Genomic DNA, 17,377 nt, shown 5'->3' with positions numbered 1-17,377 from the left:
CAGAGAATGATCGGGGAGTGTTTGCTTCTTACCGTCTTGAGATGTTTTATATAAGGTCAGTAAAGAGTAGCTTTGGAAGCTCTCTTTCCATTTGATGCAGAAGGGGAAGACCGTTTGAAAGTGCAACAAGGAAATGCTACATGATAGCACCATCTACCAGCCACAATTCATACTGCAATGGAAACTGTGGCCTTTTGAAGTCCCTTTTGACCTTGAGTAACTACATTGTGCTTCCCGTATTGCCCTCTTCAGTTCACCAATTAGTATTTGTATTTACATCCCAATCTAGTTTTCTGTAACATCGATAGGTTTCATTAAGAATGAAAGAGTGACATTTATGAATGCACTTACTATCCCATTATTGCATTAGCTCCCTATTAACTGATGGCATTTCATGATCTCATCTCCGAATCGTCCTTCTAACACCCTTCCGAAATACACAGTTTAATTCTCCCTAACAGATGCAGCGGGGGCTAGTGGATTAGAGCTCGGCCCTGAAGTCAGAAGGAGCTGCGTTCTAATCCTGGCTCCGCCACTTCTCTGCTGTGAGACCTTGGGTGAATCGCTTAACTTTTCGGTGCCACATCTGTAAAATGGGGATTAAGACTGTGAATCCCAGATGGAACATGGACTGGGTCACACCTGATTACAGTGTATCTAGTGCAGTGCCTGGCACATAGTAGGCACTTAACAAATACCATAAAAAATGACAGTTGTATAGTCATTTCTCTTGATCACCCTCCCTTATTCACAGCAGACTCAATCAATCACTGGTATTTATTGAGCACTGTGTGTGCAAAGTACTGTGTTAATCACTTGAGAAGGTACAATACAGTATAATTGGTAGACAGGATCCCAGCCCACAGGGAGCATATGGGACTTCATGGATTGTTCCTAACCGTGACAGCGTCTGTCACAATGAAAACCTTAATTCCCACTTCCTCTAGGTGTCTTGCCATGAAATTTGCACTGTTGCACAAAGTTTGTGTTTTCTTCCTGCCCGCTTTAAAGTTTCCCTTAGGAATAAAGTTGCACAAAGTTTTCTATTTTTTTCTTACTTTTTCTTTTTTTTATGGGATTTGTTAAGCTCTTACTACATGCCAGGCCCTGCACTAAGTACTAGGGTAGGTACAAGCTTATTAGGGTAGGACATAATTCTTGTCCCCCATGGGTTCACATTTTTAACCCACATTACACAGATGAGGGAACTGAGGCACAGAGAAGTGAAGTGACTTGCCCGAGGTCACAGAGCAGACAAGCAGTGGAGTTAGGATGAGAACTCAGGGCCTTCTGACTCCCAGGCCTGCCCTCACCTCCACCAAAGTAACTCTCTTCACCTCTTCAAAACCCTACTGAGAGCTCACCTCCTCCAAGAGGCCTTCCCAGACTGAGCTTCCCCTTTTCCCTCTGCTCCCTCTGCTGCCTCTCTTCACCTCCCCTCAGATAAGCCCCTTTTTCCCCCCCTTTCCCTCTGCTCCTCCCCCTCTTCCTTCCCCTCCCCTCAGCACTGTATAGATTTTTATTACCCTATTTATTTTGTTAATGTACATCCCCTTGATTCTATTTATTGCTAATTTTTTTGTTTGTCTGTCTCCCCTGATTAGACTGTGAGCCCATCAATGGGCAGCGACTGTCTCTACCTTTTGCCAAATTGTGCATTCCAAGTACTTAGTACAGTGCTCTGCACATAGTAAGCGCTCAATAAGTACTATTGAATGAATGAATGAAAGGCCTGCTGCTGTCTAGTGCTTGCAGTCAGGGGCAATTTCATGGAGAGGTGTGAATTTCCTACCACTGAAGTTAATAGAGATTATGCTGCAACCTTCAGTGCCAGGAATAGTAACCCTTAGGGGATCTTCAGTTTCTACACTGCAGCTTCTGCTGTTTCTGCAGCTGTTAGTCAGTCTCTAAGACCGGACTTTTGAGTTAGAGCTAGAGGGAAGGGCGATATTAATCAGTATTCCTTACTGAGCTCCCACTGTGTGCAGAGCACTGTGCCAAGCTTTCTGGAGAGTATAATAGAGTAGAAGGCATGATCCCCGTCAACCTTTCATCGTGGCAACTGCATTTTGAGCTCTGTGTTAAAGGGAAGCTATATCAGGCCAATCACTCATTCATTCATTGTTATTTATTGAGTGCTTACTGTGCTCGGAGCACTGTACTAGACAATTGGGAGAGTACGATACCACAATCAACAGACACGTTCCCTGCCCAAAACAAGCTTACAGTCTAGAAGGGGGAAGACAGATGTTAATAAAAATAAATAAATTTCATATATGTACGTAAGGGCTGTGGGACTGGGAGGGGGGAAGAGCAAAGGGAGCAAGTCAGGGGAATGCAGAAGGGAATGGGAGATGAGGAAAGCTGGAGCTTAGACTGGGAAGACCTCTTGGAGGAGATGTGCCTTGAATAGGTTTTGAAGGAAGGGAGAATAATAATAATAATGGCATTTGATAGTTGCTTACTATGTGCCAAGCACTGTTCTAAGCAAATGCAAGATAACCAGGTTGGATATGGTCCCCGTCCCACATGGGGCTCACAGTCTCAATCCCCATTTTACAGAAGAGGTAAATAAGGCACAGAGAAGTTAAGTGACTTTCCCAAGGTCACCTAACAGACAAGTGACGGAGCTGGGATTAGAACCCACATCCTCTGATTCCCAAACTCATGTTCTTGCCACTAGTCCATGCTGCTTCTCTAATCAGTCAATCAATCAACCAAAGTAGGCAGTCAAGTAATCAGATAAGCAAGCAAGCAAGCATGTTTATTAAGCCCTAGCTGTGTGCAGAGCACTGTACTAAGCGCTTGGGAGAGAACAATGTAATAGAGTTAATATACACGTTCCCTGTCCGGGAGGAGCCTCCTGAAGGGTTGGGTGGCTTCAAACTTGACAGAACTTCAGGGCCCAAATTCCACCTTCCAAAACCAACAATCTCTTGGCTCTATAACTGCCTTTTTCTGACAGTAGCTTAGAAAGAATTTTAGCGTTTTGAGAAAAATGATCGGTCGGGGCCAAACACTTCTCCCTATTGTAAAGGCCGGCCAACCTGAAGGAAGAGCCAGAATGAAAGGCAAGGGCATCTGGGAGCCCAGGGAATAACTGAGGACATTTTACTTCAGAGATTCACCTGAGGATCTGAGATTCTGGACTCAGAAGCATTGAATTTAAGGACTCTCCATACATCAGTTGTTAAACTCAGACCACCAAGGAGGTGTTTCCTTCCTCTGGTCTCCTAGGAGGCTTTCTCAGTCTTTGGTTTACAAATAACCTGCTTTATGGATTTCCCGTTATAGGAATGAAAAGTGTGCTTCATGAGATAACGTTCCATTGGTGGGAGAGACCGATATGACTTTTCCATAGACGTCGAGAAGCCACAAACTCTAAAAATATTGTTCTTAGGGAAAAAGTATGTTAGATTTGCATTGTTCAGATCTCTTCATCACAAAAACCTCTTGTCTTTTGAAAAGGAAGCATTTTATGCCAAACTGGGTCACAAAATCTGGGTCACTAATGAAGACAATTCTGAATTTGACTTTAAGGTGAAAATCTCTAGGTTTTCAAACTCACTCAAAATATTACCTAAATGTAATCTGACCCATTTTGAGTAGCTCTACTTAAACTGGTGTTATGTTTTCAGTAGTAAAGACTGATAACTTGATAGTTCCCAGGGGTTTGATACTTACAGTTTAAGTACAGAGTTGACATTACACGCTATTTTTCTGAAAATCCCCAGGGTTATATTACAGATGAGATAAGTAAAGATGTATAGAGTGGTCCAGGAAGACAAGGGATATCTTCAAACATGCAGTAACAATAGCCTCCATCCTGCAGGCTTATTTATTCTAAAATTAATATAATCTTGTTACTGAAAGTTGGGGATATTGAAAACTTGGCTGGAAATTTCTACTTAGTTTCTTCATGATTAGAAGTCTCATTATTCTGTTTTGTTTTGTTTTTTCAATATTGCATTTGGAAGGGAATAAAACTTATAAAACTTGCTTGGTTTGGAATGCCTGTTTCTATTTTTTGGTTTGTTTTCAGATGAGGTTTATTTAAGAGTTTCATTTATTAAGACACTTGGGTTCATTAGGTTTTATCTGGTGGTGGTGGTGGCAATAGTGTTTATTGAGCTCTCACTAGGTGCAACACACTTTATTAAACACTTGGGAAAGACCAACAGAAGCGTGAGCTGCAGCCCCTGCCGACAAGGAGTTTTCACTCTACAGGGCGAGACAGACAGAATACAACTATTTACAGATAGAGTAATTTAGCATCTAGCCTAATATTCTAGGGGAAACATCAATATTTTGATATAGATGCTATCTCAAGTTAAAGGACTTAGTTCGGGAAGAATTTCTGCAGATTTTCTTAGGTAAATAAAACAATAGCATTTATGGAGTATTGACTGTGGGCAAAACACTGTACTCTGGCTCTTGGGAGGCTACAACAGAAGCAGGAGTTATGTTCTGATCCTCTAAAGACCTTGCAATCTATGTTCTGTACTTGTCCTGTTTGATGATCCAGACCACTTTAATGATGTAAATCATTAGTGTCTTTTGTGGAAACTGCTTCTCTCACAGAGTGTATTAACGGCTTCCAAAAGGGTATAACTCACTCTAATCTTACTGTGTGGGGACAAAGGAAGAAGTATGAAAACAAGAATATGGATTCTCACCATCATCACGATGGCTGTTATCAAATAACATTTATTTGATAAGTCAATCAATCACTCAGTGGTATTCATTGAATGCGTATTATGTGCAGAGCTGTGACCCCAGTTGGGAAATGTAATGCCATAGAGTTGGTAGGCATGATCCCTCCCCACAAGGAGCTTTCAGGCCAGAGGGTACTGCATGTTTAGGTGGTATACAAAGTATACAAGGTCACACAATCACAGTTTCTGTCTAATAGTATTTTATTTTATAAACAAGTCAACTCATTGATCAAACACTGCTAAAATCATCCCATTCTTTGTCATCCAAACTGCTACCCTGTTAATCCAATCACTTATTCTCTCCCGACTTGATTACTGTATCGGCCTCCTTGCTCACCTCCCAGCATACCCTTTCTCCCTGTTCCAGTCCATATTTCACGCTGCTGCCTGGATCATTTTTCTACAGACACATTCAGACCATATTTCCCCTCTCCTCAAGAACCTCCAGTGATTGCCCATCCACCTCTGCATCAGACAGAAGCAGCATGGCTGAGTGGAAAGAACCCAGGCTTGGGAGTCAGAGGTTGTGGGTTTTATTCCCAGTGCCACCACCCGTCTGCACTGTGGCCTTGGGCAAGTCACTTAACTTCTTTGTGGCTCAGTTCCCTCATCTGTAAAATGGGGATTAAGACTGTGAGCCCCACGTTGGACAACCTGGTTACCTTGTATATACCCCGGCGCTTATAACAGTGCTTGGCACATAGTAAGTGTTTAATCAATACCATAATTATAATTATTATTATTATAACAGAAACTCCTCACCCTAGGCTTTAAAGCACTCAATCACCCTACCCACTCCTGCCTCACCTCAATCTTCTCTTACTCCAACTCTGCCCACACACTTTGCTCCTCTAATGACAATATTCCCACTGTGTCTCACTCTCATCTATCTCACTTCCAAGCTCTCGCATACATCCTGTTTCTGTCCTAGAACACCCTCCCTCTTCATATCCAACAGAAAATTACTCTCCCCGCTTCAAAGCCTTATTAAAAGCACATCTCCTTCCCTGATTAAGCCTTCTTTTCCACTGTGCTACAGTGACTTGCTCCCTTTATTCACCCCCTCATCCAGCCCCACAGTACTTTCGTACATATCTGTAATTTATTTATTTATGCTAATATCAGTCTTCTCCCTCTAGACTGTAATCTTGTTTTTGGCAGGGAATGTGTGTGTTATATTGTAACTCTCCCAAACGCTTAGTATAGTGCTCTGCATGCCGTAAGAGCTCAGCGAATATGACTGTTTGACTGACAACTGAGATTCACGATTGAACAATGAGATTTTTTCTGACAAAAGATGGGTTTGAAATATATTTGCTGGCTATTTTTTTTTTTCCGAAGATGCGAGAATTAGTCACCAAGTGATATCTATTAAGTAGATGGTACTGTAAGAAATTCTATAGAAATCAAAATATTGGCTTGAAATATAGCCTAGTATACTAGTATGCCCCAGATTAGGACAGAAAGAACCACTGACAAATTAAGGAGGTCTTGATTATCTTTCAATCCTTTCTTTATGCAGCGAAGGTTCAGCCTGTTATTTCTCACTTGCTGATTTTCCACCCCTGAGAGGAATCATGACCTTTGGAAGATAAGAGGTGGTGGTCGAGGAAAAAGATAGTGCACCACCATCATTTTGAACCAGGTTATCACCTTCATCATCATCATCCTCATTGGTATTTATTGAGTACTTACTATGTACTTAATATTACATAGTAATATGTACTGTGTGCTATGTGAAGCACTGAACTAAACACTTGAGAGAATACAACAGAGTGGGCAGACATATTCCCTACTCACAACGAGCTTACAATCTATAGCAGGAGTTGGACATAAATATAAATAATTTATTGTTTTTAAATATATGTAGAAAGATATCTATCTTTCTATCTTCTATCTATCTATCTATCTATCTATCTATCTATCTATCTATCTATCTATATCTCTATCTATTATCTATCTATCTATATCTATCTATATTATATATATATATATATATATATATATATATATATATATATATATGCTGTGGGGTAGAGGGTGGGGTGACTATCAAATAACCAAAGGTCACAGATCCAAGTGGATCTGTAATGGATGAACCAGAAGGGAGAGGGAGAGGTTGCCAGTGAAAAGAGGACCTAATCGAGAAAGGCCTCCTGGAGATGTGACCTTAATAAGTTTTTGAAAGTGGGGAGAGTAGTGGTCAGGTATATATGGAGGGGGAAGGACATCCAGGCCAGATTGGGTATAAGGGAAAGGGATCATGGAGAGAGAGATGAGACTGAGAAACAATAAGCAAGCTGGTGCTAGAGGAGTGAAGTAACCGGGCTGAGCTGAAGTTGGAGATCAATGAGGTGAGGTAGTTGGGGGAGAACTGTCGGAGAGATTTAAAGCCGATGCTAAGGCATTTTTGTTAGATGGAGATTTACCCAGTTTCTTCTCCTATTTTTATAGGATGTAGCTATATTGACTCCCGATCTTTCCTGAGACATTTCCCGAATCTCACTGGCTGGCCCAGCCACCGGAGAAAGTCAGAAGAACCAACTAACATCCTGGTCTTAGATGCCACAGCTATGAAAGAAACAATACATACTGAGTGGCAAGCAGAGAGTAGAACACAGTCGCAACAGCAAAAACAAAGAAGAGATGTCTGATGGTGCTAGCTGTCTGAGGGATTCCTGCTGTCTGAAGACCCGGGACTGTATTTTGTATAAGCTCTGAGAAAAATACCAGCCACCAGGAATGAGAAATAATATGGCCTAATGGATGGAGCACGGGCCTGGGAGTCAGAAGGATGTGGGTTCTAATCCTGGCTCTGCCACTTGTCAGCTGTTTGACCTTGGACAAGTCACTTCACTTCTCTCTGCCTCAGTTGCCTCATCTGTAAAATGGAAATTAAGACCGTCAGCCACATGTGGGACAGGGACTGTGTCTAACCTGATTACCTTGTATCTGTCCCAGTGCTTAGTACAGTGCCCGGAAAATATCATAAAAAAACGGTGACACTTCCTCTGTTTGACTGCCTGGTTCTCCCCTTCCTATTGCTGCTGCTCAGCTCTGTGGCCTGGGGAGGTATGTGCATATCTATTAATACTAGTAATATTCATAATACTAGCACTATTACTAATAATAATTGTGGTATTTGTTAAGCGCTTACTATGTATGTATCAAGAACTTTTCTATATACTGGGGTAGGTCCAAGTTAATAATGTCAGACACAGTTCCAGCCCTACATGGGGTTCACAGTCTAAGTATTCATTCACTCAGTCATATTTATTGAGCACTTACCGTGTGCAGAGAACTGCCCTAAGCTCTTGGGAGAGTACAGTATAACAATAAACAGACACATTCCCTGCCCATAACAAGCTTACAGTCTAGGATAAGGATCGAATCCCCATTTTACAGATGAGGAAACCGAGACACAGAGGAAGTGAAGTGACTTACCCAAGGTCACACAGCAGGCAAGTGTCAGAGCCGGTCCTAGAATCCATGTCTTCCGACTCCCAGGCCTGTGCTCTTTCCACTAGGCCCCATTGCCCTTCTATCTGTGTGTCTATAGGACTGTCTGTGCAAGCCTGAGTGTGTAACTGTCCTTTCAGTATGTGGTGAATCCCTCCCTCCTTGTCTCTCTCTGCTTCTCTCTTTCTTTCTGTCTCTGTTTCTGACATTCTGTCTGTCTCCAGCTCTCCCTTCTTCACTTGTCTTTTCCCTTCCCTCTGAGTCCCCTATGTTCAGACCCCTGAAAGCTAACATCAGACCCCATGAGAGAGATAGTGAAGATTAAGTGAAAACAAAGATCATCATCCCTTCAAATGATCTACATCAGTGGCTGGCAATTTCTCATTTTCCAGAATGCTCTAGAATGGCCTAATCTTGTAAAATCTGGTCTCTCTCTTTACTGAATGTTCAAGCTAATTAAAAATAAAAATAACAACAATGAAAAAAGAGTTGTGCGAGCATACAGTTGAGACACCAAAGGAATTATTGCACGCTTGCCAGAAATCAAAGGTGTTGTACATTACTTCATCCTGTCTTGCAGAGGCAACATGTCTGCATTCTGGCCAGGGAAGCGTATCCCCCCGTACTGTGTTATTTGTCTCGAGATGTCTTTTTCACACTCCTTTTGCGGGAGAGAAACACAGGGATTGAGCCTGAAGAGATCCAGGGAACTCTAGGAAAATCTGTTTTATGTTTGTGATGTCCCTAACCTCTCTCCATGCCCGTCTCTCTGCTCTGGCTCTTTTCAGATTCAGTCACTTGTGTAAAATTCCTCTCTGCTGTCTCCCTTTCTAGCCCCCGAGAGAGGAATAAAACTAGCTGATGAGCTGAGTTTGACCAGTAGTCCCGGTCCAGCACCCTTTCCTTGCAAGAAGGAAGTGGTGATTTCTCCTCCTCAACTGTACCTTTTGCAAAAGAACAAAACACCCTTTACAGTCCGGCTGTAGGATTCTTCTCCCGTTGCTTTCGTTATTTGCCGGTCTGCTGGTCTAGTGGAAAAAAAAAAGCACATAGCTCTGGGAATCAGGAGACCCGGATTCTACTTCTGATTCTGTCTGTTCGAAGGATATAGGCAGCTCTGGAAGTTTCCGACTGAAGAACCATTCAAGTCTTTCCCTGAAGTGAATAGGCCCAGGAGGAATCCTGAAAATAGGTGGCTGGTGTGGGTGGCCAAGTGAAACTGCATTCTGAGATTTGGCTCAACATGAGCAGTAGGGCCATAGTCGCTTTGGCCTAAAGCGACTATGGCCCTAAGATGGTTCTGCGGGGAAAAAACCTGTGCAAGGACTTCAGTCGTTCAATGGTATTTACTGAGTGCTTACTGTGTGTTGAGCACTAAGTGCTTGGGAGAGAACAGTATAACAGAGTTGAAGAAGTAGTGTTTCCTAGTGGAAAGAGAATGGGCCTAGGAATTAGAGGATCTGGGTCATAATCCCAGCTCCATCACTTGCTTGGCATGTGACCTTGGGCAAATCACTTCACTTGCCTGTATCTCAGTTTCCTCATCTGTAAAATGGGGATTCAGTGTCTGCCCTCTCTCATTCTTTGAAGGCCAGCCCTATATGGGATGGGGACTGTGTTCAAAATGATTAATGATAATAATAATAATAATTGTAATATTTGTTAAGTGCTTACTGTGTGCCAGGCACTGTGCTGAGTACTGAGGTGGAGACAAGAAAAGCAGGTTGGACTCAGCCCCTGTCTCATGTGGAGCTCACAGTCTCAATCCCCATTTTACAGATGAGGTAACTAAAATGGAGAGAAGTGAAATGAATTTGCCCAAAATTACACAGCAGACCAGTGGTGGAGCCATGATTAGAACCCATGACCTCCTAGGCCTGGGCTGTATCCATTATGTCATGATTGTATCTAAGCCAGTGTCTGGTTTAAAGTAAGCATTTAACAAATACCACAGTTAGCATTATTATTATTATTATTGTTAGAGGTGGTAGACAAAAATCCCTGGCATCAAGAAGTTTACAGACCAGTTGGGGAAAGACATTAATAGAAATCGCAGATAGGCGAAGCAGCAGAGTAGGGAGTATAAGCCATGTGCTATACCTCTGCCAGCCCACTTTCTTGTACTTTGTGCCCAGCAGGACCAGTGTTGATAAGGATAAGAGAGATAGTGAATGACAATACCCAAACCACTGGCTCAGTGGAAAGAGCACGGGCTCTGGAGTCAGAGGTCATGGGATCGAATCCCGGCTCGGCCACTTGTCAGCTGTGTGACTTTGGGCAAGTCACTTAACTTCTCGGTGCCTCAGTTACCTCATCTGTAAAATGGGGATTAAGACTGTGAGCCCCACGTGGGACAACCTGATTCCCCTGTGTCTACCCCAGCGCTTAGAACAGTGCTCGGCACATAGTAAGTGCTTAACAAACACCAGCATTATTAGCACTGTCATCAATTTCTTCCCAAATTTCTCCCTCCCGAGCGCTCTTTGAACAAAGGCTCACCCATCATTTATAACACCTACAGAGCAGTGTGGTCCAGTGGAAAGAGCATGGGCCTAGGAGTCAGAGGACCTGTGTTCTAATCTTAGCTCCACCATTTGTCTGTTCTGTGACATTGGACAAGTCATTTGATTTCTCTGTGCCTCAGTTGCCTCCTTAATGAAATGGGAATTAAATATCTGTTCTCCCTCCTCTTGGACATGGACTGTGTCCAACCTAATTAATTTGTATCTATCCCAGGGCTTAGTATAATACTTGGCTTGTGACAAACCTTTAACGTGGCGTGGCTCAGTGGAAAGAGCCTGGGCTTCGGAGTCAGAGGTCATGGGTTCGACTCCCGGCTCTGCCATTTGTCAGCTATGTAACTATGGACAAGTCACTTAACTTCTCTGTGCCTCAGTTACCTCATCTGTAAAATGGGGATTAACTGTGAGCCTCACGTGGGACAACCTGATTACCCTGTATCTACCCCAGTGCTTAGAACAGTGCTCTGCACATAGTAAGTGCTTAACAAATACCAACATTATTTAACAAATGTCATTTTAATATCATTTCATTGATCAAGTGTTGATGATCAGCATTATCAGTCAATCAATGTTATCTACTGAGTATTTACTGTGTTCCTGGAACTGAACTAAGTACTTAGGAATTTACAGTACAAAAGAGTAGGTACACATGATCCCTGCCCACAAATCTTTTGATGATCCATCAAAAGCAGCATGGAATGAGAAGCAGTAGGGCAGAATGGATAGAGTATGGGCCTGGGAGTCAGAAGGTCATGGGTTCTAATCCCAGCTTCTTCACTTGTCTGTTGTGTGACCTTGGGTAAGTCACTTTACATCTCTATGCCTCAGTTACCTCATATGTAAAAATGGGGATTGAGACTGTGAACCTCACGTGGGGCAGGGACTGTGTCCAACCCAATTTGCATGTATTCACCCCAGCATTTAATACAGTGCCTGGCACATAATAAGCATTCAAGAAATATCATTATTATTATTATTCAAGTGCTCAACCAGAAAACAATTAGTGTCCTGGTACCTTTTGATTGCTGAGTAGTTGATTTCATGGGATTTAAACTTTAGCAGCTGACAAAGCAAATTTACTAATCTGCAAAACCACTCTATTTTGGCTTGGCATTTAAGAACTTGTTTATAATAATAATAAAAATTACGGTATTTGTTAAGCACTCACTATGTGCCAGGCACTCTACTAAGCACTGGGGCAGATAAAAGCAAATTATGTTGGACACAGTCCTTTGTACTACTTGAGGCTCAGAGTCTAAAGAAGAGGGAGAATAGATATTCAACCCTTATTTTACAGATGAGCAAACTGAGGCTCAGAGCATTTAAGTGACTTGCTGAAGGTCACACAGCAGCCAAGTGGCAGAGCCAACATTAGAACCCAGGTCTTCTGACTCCCAGGTTCTTTCAGTTAATCCATACTGCTTAACATGTTAATCCCCAGCAGAGTTGGCTTTAGAGAGAGGAGAGATGCAGGAGTTGGCTGGGGTTGCCAGCTTGAAGAGGACTGCTGTGCCCCAGATTTCACCCTTTTTCAAATCCACATTCAGTCCAACCAGACCGAGAACCTTTCAAAAACACATGCTGTGCATGTCTCATTTTTGTGGCGTAGTGAAAAGAGTATAAGATTAAGAATCAAAAGACCTAATCCTGGCTCTGCCACTTGACTGCTTTGTGTCCTTGGGCAGTACGCTAACTTCCCTGTGCCTCAATTTCCTCATTGGTAAAATGGGAGTTACCTTCCTGTTTTCCCTCTCTCTGAGACAGTGATCCCTGTGTGGGCCTGAGATTGGGTCTGATTTATTTCTATTGTATCTATAGTGCTTGGTACTTAGTAAGCACTTAACCAATTCCATTACTCTGATTACTATCATTAATAATAATAAAACTATAAAAATGATTGATTTCACAAAATGGATTTTGTGGGGAGGAGTGTGTGGAGGGTGTTATTTCATGTTTCTTTGGGTTTCCCAGGAAGACGTTCCCTTCATCACCATAATTCTTCCTCTCTCCTAGTCTTTCCATAATCTTCTTTATTCTTCTGGTTCTTCCTTCCTCCTCCCACTTCAGTAGTTTCTGAGAAGTATAGAGACTACGTCTAAGGAACAAAAATGTTAGTCCATAATTTTTAAAAAAAGTTGAAAGGTTATTTTACCTTTCATTCCCCACTTCTTGAGCTACAAACAATAACAAATCAAACAGTAGCACAGTGGCCATTTACTATCCAATGGCTTTGTTAAACAGACTCATTCTCTTAACTACAGGAATTATTTAATTCAATTTAATGTATAACTGAAAAGGAATTTAAACCATGAGGTTAAAGGACTTTAATCTTAGAAATTAGCCCCTCGTTTTTAAAATACGCCAGACTTCTTTTGTCGCTTATTCAAATTTAAGACCCAAGACACAGACTTTCAGTCACACCTGTAGCTAAAAACCACGATAACCAATTGTTAGGGAATTATTTTCTCTCTGTTAGCTCTTTCTAACTCTTGAATGAAAATTGAAATAAATCAAAAATCAAATCAGAGTCCCAGAGAGTCCAGTGTAAGCAGTCTGAAGGTCCTTTAAATTTGAAAACCCCTCTCAGAATTGGAGAAGCTGGGAGCACTGGGAACCAATAGAAGTCAATTTATCTAGGACTCTTGTCCCATCTCTAAGCTGGTGGAGGCTATTTTAAGATTCAAGGTGAAGGGTGAGGGTTGCCCTTTGATTTCCTGTCTAAATCCCAACAGACAACTTTAACCTATCTTTATCTACTCTGGTGTTCCTTGGCCAACGTCATGTAGATATAAAAAAAAAATCCAGATTTCCTGGAGGTAATCTATTCTAATGATGTTTCTATGTTTTTTTTAGGAATATTCAGTAATATCCTATTCACAGTCTATTTGAGAGCAAGATGATTAGGTCTTCAACCTTATCCATCTTGGAACTAACAAGATGGTGTCATCTCAGGGATATACAGAAGAGGAAATTGCAATGAACTTTTACCTCACTGATCACTAAGTTCAGTGGTTCTCTGGCTAAAACATATCCCCTTCCCAGTCTCAACTTTACCAAATATGTCTTTCCTGTTGAAAATCTCAGCAATGTCTCCCTGACATTCCTAGTAATGCTATTGGAGCAATCACTTTTTTTTTTTTTTTTTTTTACTTTTGTCTATTATTGGAAATTACTATCATTCTTAACCGGGGTATAATTGTCTATATATTCAATTGTATCTACTGACAGCTTACTGTGTGCAAAGCACTGTACTAAGCATTTGGGAGAGTACAATATAAAAACAAACATATTCCTGCCCACAAAGAACTCACAGACTAAAGGCCTACAAACACCCCCGCCCCCACTATGAGTGCAGGGATTGCTCCAGTATCTTCCTTTGTATCTTCCCCATAAATCTAAAGCAGTGTTCTGTACAATATAGATTTTAAAAATCAATCAATAGCATTGACTACTTACTATTACGGATCCCTGTACTGAGTGTGCTTGGGATAAGACAGTAGAGTTAGTAGCCATGATCCCTGCCTTCAAGGAACTTAATAAATGCCATATTTACTATTGATACAAATTTGTGTGTTTATTCCAACAATTAATAAATTGTATTTATTGAACACTTACTATGTGCAGAGCACTGTTCTGAGTGCTTGGGAGAGTACAATCTAACAGAGTTGGTAGGCACATCTAAACCAAGACTCTTACTGTGAGTAAATATTTTCCTGGTTTTCTAAACCCAATCTAAATGGATTGGAAACTCCTGGAGGGATCATGTCTAATCATTCTATTATATACTCTCATGCCTTAGTGGATAGAGCTCAGGTCTGGGAGTTCGAAAGGCCCTGGGTTCTAATCCTGGTCCACCACTTGTCTGCTGGGTGACCTTGGGCAAGTCACTTCACTTCTCTGGGCCTAAATTACCTCATCTGTAAAATGGGGATTAAGACTGTGAGTCCTATGTGGGACAGGGACTGAGTCCAACCTGCTTAGCTTGTATCTACCCCAGAGTTTAGAACAGTGCTTGACACCTAGTAAGTGCTTAAAAAAATACCATGATTTTCATTATTAAGTGTTTAGTGGTCTGTATATTGTAGGAACTCAAATGTTTTTGTTTTTAACAGAGATGGAATTGATTTCCAATGGGTCTGGTGTCTGAAAGGTAAATTATTAATGGAATTGGTTCACCCTGGTGGGGGATCTTAACAGAAACATTATCTAACTTGAAGTTCTATCTTTCAGGGTGGGGTTCAGGCTTCTCATCATCTGCATAAAACATCTGCCAGACCACCTAGCTCACAGCCAGAAAACAGCTGTTGGAATTTCTCTTCAAAAGCCACCCAAAAAATGGATAATTATAATGAAAAGATACTTTGTGTTTCAATAAAGGCTCAAGAGTATTTCTAACCAATTCAAAGGAGACTCTACAAGTAATTCTCATTCTCCTTTTACAGATGGAGAGTAACAGAATGGAGAGGCTTGGTTCAAAGTCATTCAGTGAGTGATTTGTAGATTTGAAGTTAAAATCTAGGTCACCGAGTCATCCAGTTCAGTGTTAATTCTTAGTCTTCTTTTTACATGTTCTTTTTAGGGAAAATAAATAAAACGTTTCTTTCTGAGAGAGCAGTAAAAAAACACTTGGTCTACTGCATAGAGCACCGGCCTGATAGTCAAAAGGACCTGGGTTCTAATTTTGGCTTCACCAATTGTAAACTTGGGCAGGTCACTCAACTTCTCTGTGCCTCAGTTACCTCATCTGTACCTCATCTGTAAAATGGTAATTTAGACTGAGCCCTATATGGGACTGGGACTGTATCCAACCTGATTAACTTGGATCTATCCCTAAATTTAATACAGTGCCTGGCACATAGTATGCTTTTAACAAATACCATTAAAAAGAGATGTACACTGAATTAAAAGAGTTTAATACAATGCATGCAATATTGTTCTAGGATCACCCTTTGTATTTCAGGATGGGGACTGTGATTTTTTTGTGTCTAACCCAGCACTTAGTACAGTGCTCGGCATATAGATGTCCTGAGTGTCAATTAGAATAAGGTTTCATTAGACATATAACACAGATGTTTTTTTCTCATGACTGTTTAAATCATTTAAATATATATTTAATTTTTATTTGCAGATGTAAGGTAATGTTGTTAGTAGTAACACTAGTTTTTAAAAATCTGTGCACAGAAGGTACATCTCCTCCAAGAAGCCTTCCCTGACTAAGCCCTCCTTTCCTCTTCTCCCACTCCTTTCTGCACCGCTTACTTGTTCCTTCATTCTACCTTCCTCCCATCCCCACAGTGCATATGTATACATCTTTATATATCTGTAATTCATTTATCTATCTCTTTATTTATTTATATTAATGTCTGTCTCCTTCTCTAGACTGAGCTCACTGTGGGCAGGAAAGTGTCTGTTTGGTGTTATATTGCACTCTTCCAAGTGCTTAGTAAAATGCTTTGCACACAGTAAGTGCTCAATAAATATGATTGAATGAATGAATGAATGAATTGGTCTTTGTCTATTAGCACATTTTTTTTGGTGGAAACAGTTAATCTAAAATGGCACCTTATTGGCAAAACAGTTGCTTTTCATAATATCACAGCTTTTTCCAAGTTTACAATACAATCATTGTAGCTTGCAATTGGGGATGATTTATTTGACTATGTCTGGCTTTGTCACAAAGGCGGCATGCCAAATAACTCCAGTTTATCTGGTGTTCCTTTGTCCAAAATTATGATCTACCATTAGAATGCTACTCAGAGGGCTGAGAACCTTGGTATTATAAATCAAATCTTATAAACACTTAAAATCATTTAAAATTCATTTTCCTGAGAACCAAAAAAACCCCAATTATTTGCCCTCAAAATGGTTTTGTAATAAAACATTTCTTCATATTTTTTTACCGGACTTCTGGTTTATCATTAGATATTTTATTTTTAACATTAGAAAGATACAGCTTAAAGTGATTCTTCCTTTCTGGAAAAAAGAGGATGATTCACTTATGGATGAGAGTTTCTTAATAGCAAATTTGGACTGTCCCAACACTATTTAGCGAGAGTTGGTCTTTTTACCCGTTTTCACACACAAAATGAGAGGATTTTTTTTTCAAATTGAGAACACATTGTTATAACTGGTCAGATTTAATTAAATTTATTAAACATTTATTAAACACTGGAGTAGATAGAAAACCAAACCTGACAGTTCCTGTTCCATATTGAATTCACAATTTAAGTGGTAGGAGGAGCAGACACCTTACCTTACCTCCATTTTACTGATGAGGAAATTGAGGCCCAGAGAAGTTGGGATTTGCCCCAGATCACATAGAAAGTCAGAGGAAGGACTGGGGCTAGAACTCAGGCTTCTTGACTCTCACTCCCATATTTTCTCCCTTAGATTCTACTGTTTGAGAGCCTTCATGCAGTTGAATGAAAAGACTGAAAATTGCAGCTGAATCTTCTTGCCTCCAAAGGCTATTTGTAAATACTGGGCATGTGCTCCTTTGACAGCAGATTTCCAGAGGTCTGAGACCCCTATAGCACATGTCTCTCCCGTCCTCCACGTGAAGCTACAGTTTCACCTTTACTAGCTATAGAGCACTGTTGCCTAATGGAGAAAGCATTGCCCTGGAAGTGAGGGGACCTGGATTCTAATTTGGTCTCTGCCACTTGTTTGCAGTGTGACCTT

The sequence above is a fragment of the Ornithorhynchus anatinus genome, chromosome 8 (genome assembly GCF_004115215.2).
Source record: "Ornithorhynchus anatinus isolate Pmale09 chromosome 8, mOrnAna1.pri.v4, whole genome shotgun sequence".
NCBI lineage: Eukaryota > Metazoa > Chordata > Mammalia > Monotremata > Ornithorhynchidae > Ornithorhynchus > Ornithorhynchus anatinus.
The sequence above is the reverse complement of the archived record's forward strand: the minus strand, read 5'-3'. Positions refer to the sequence as shown.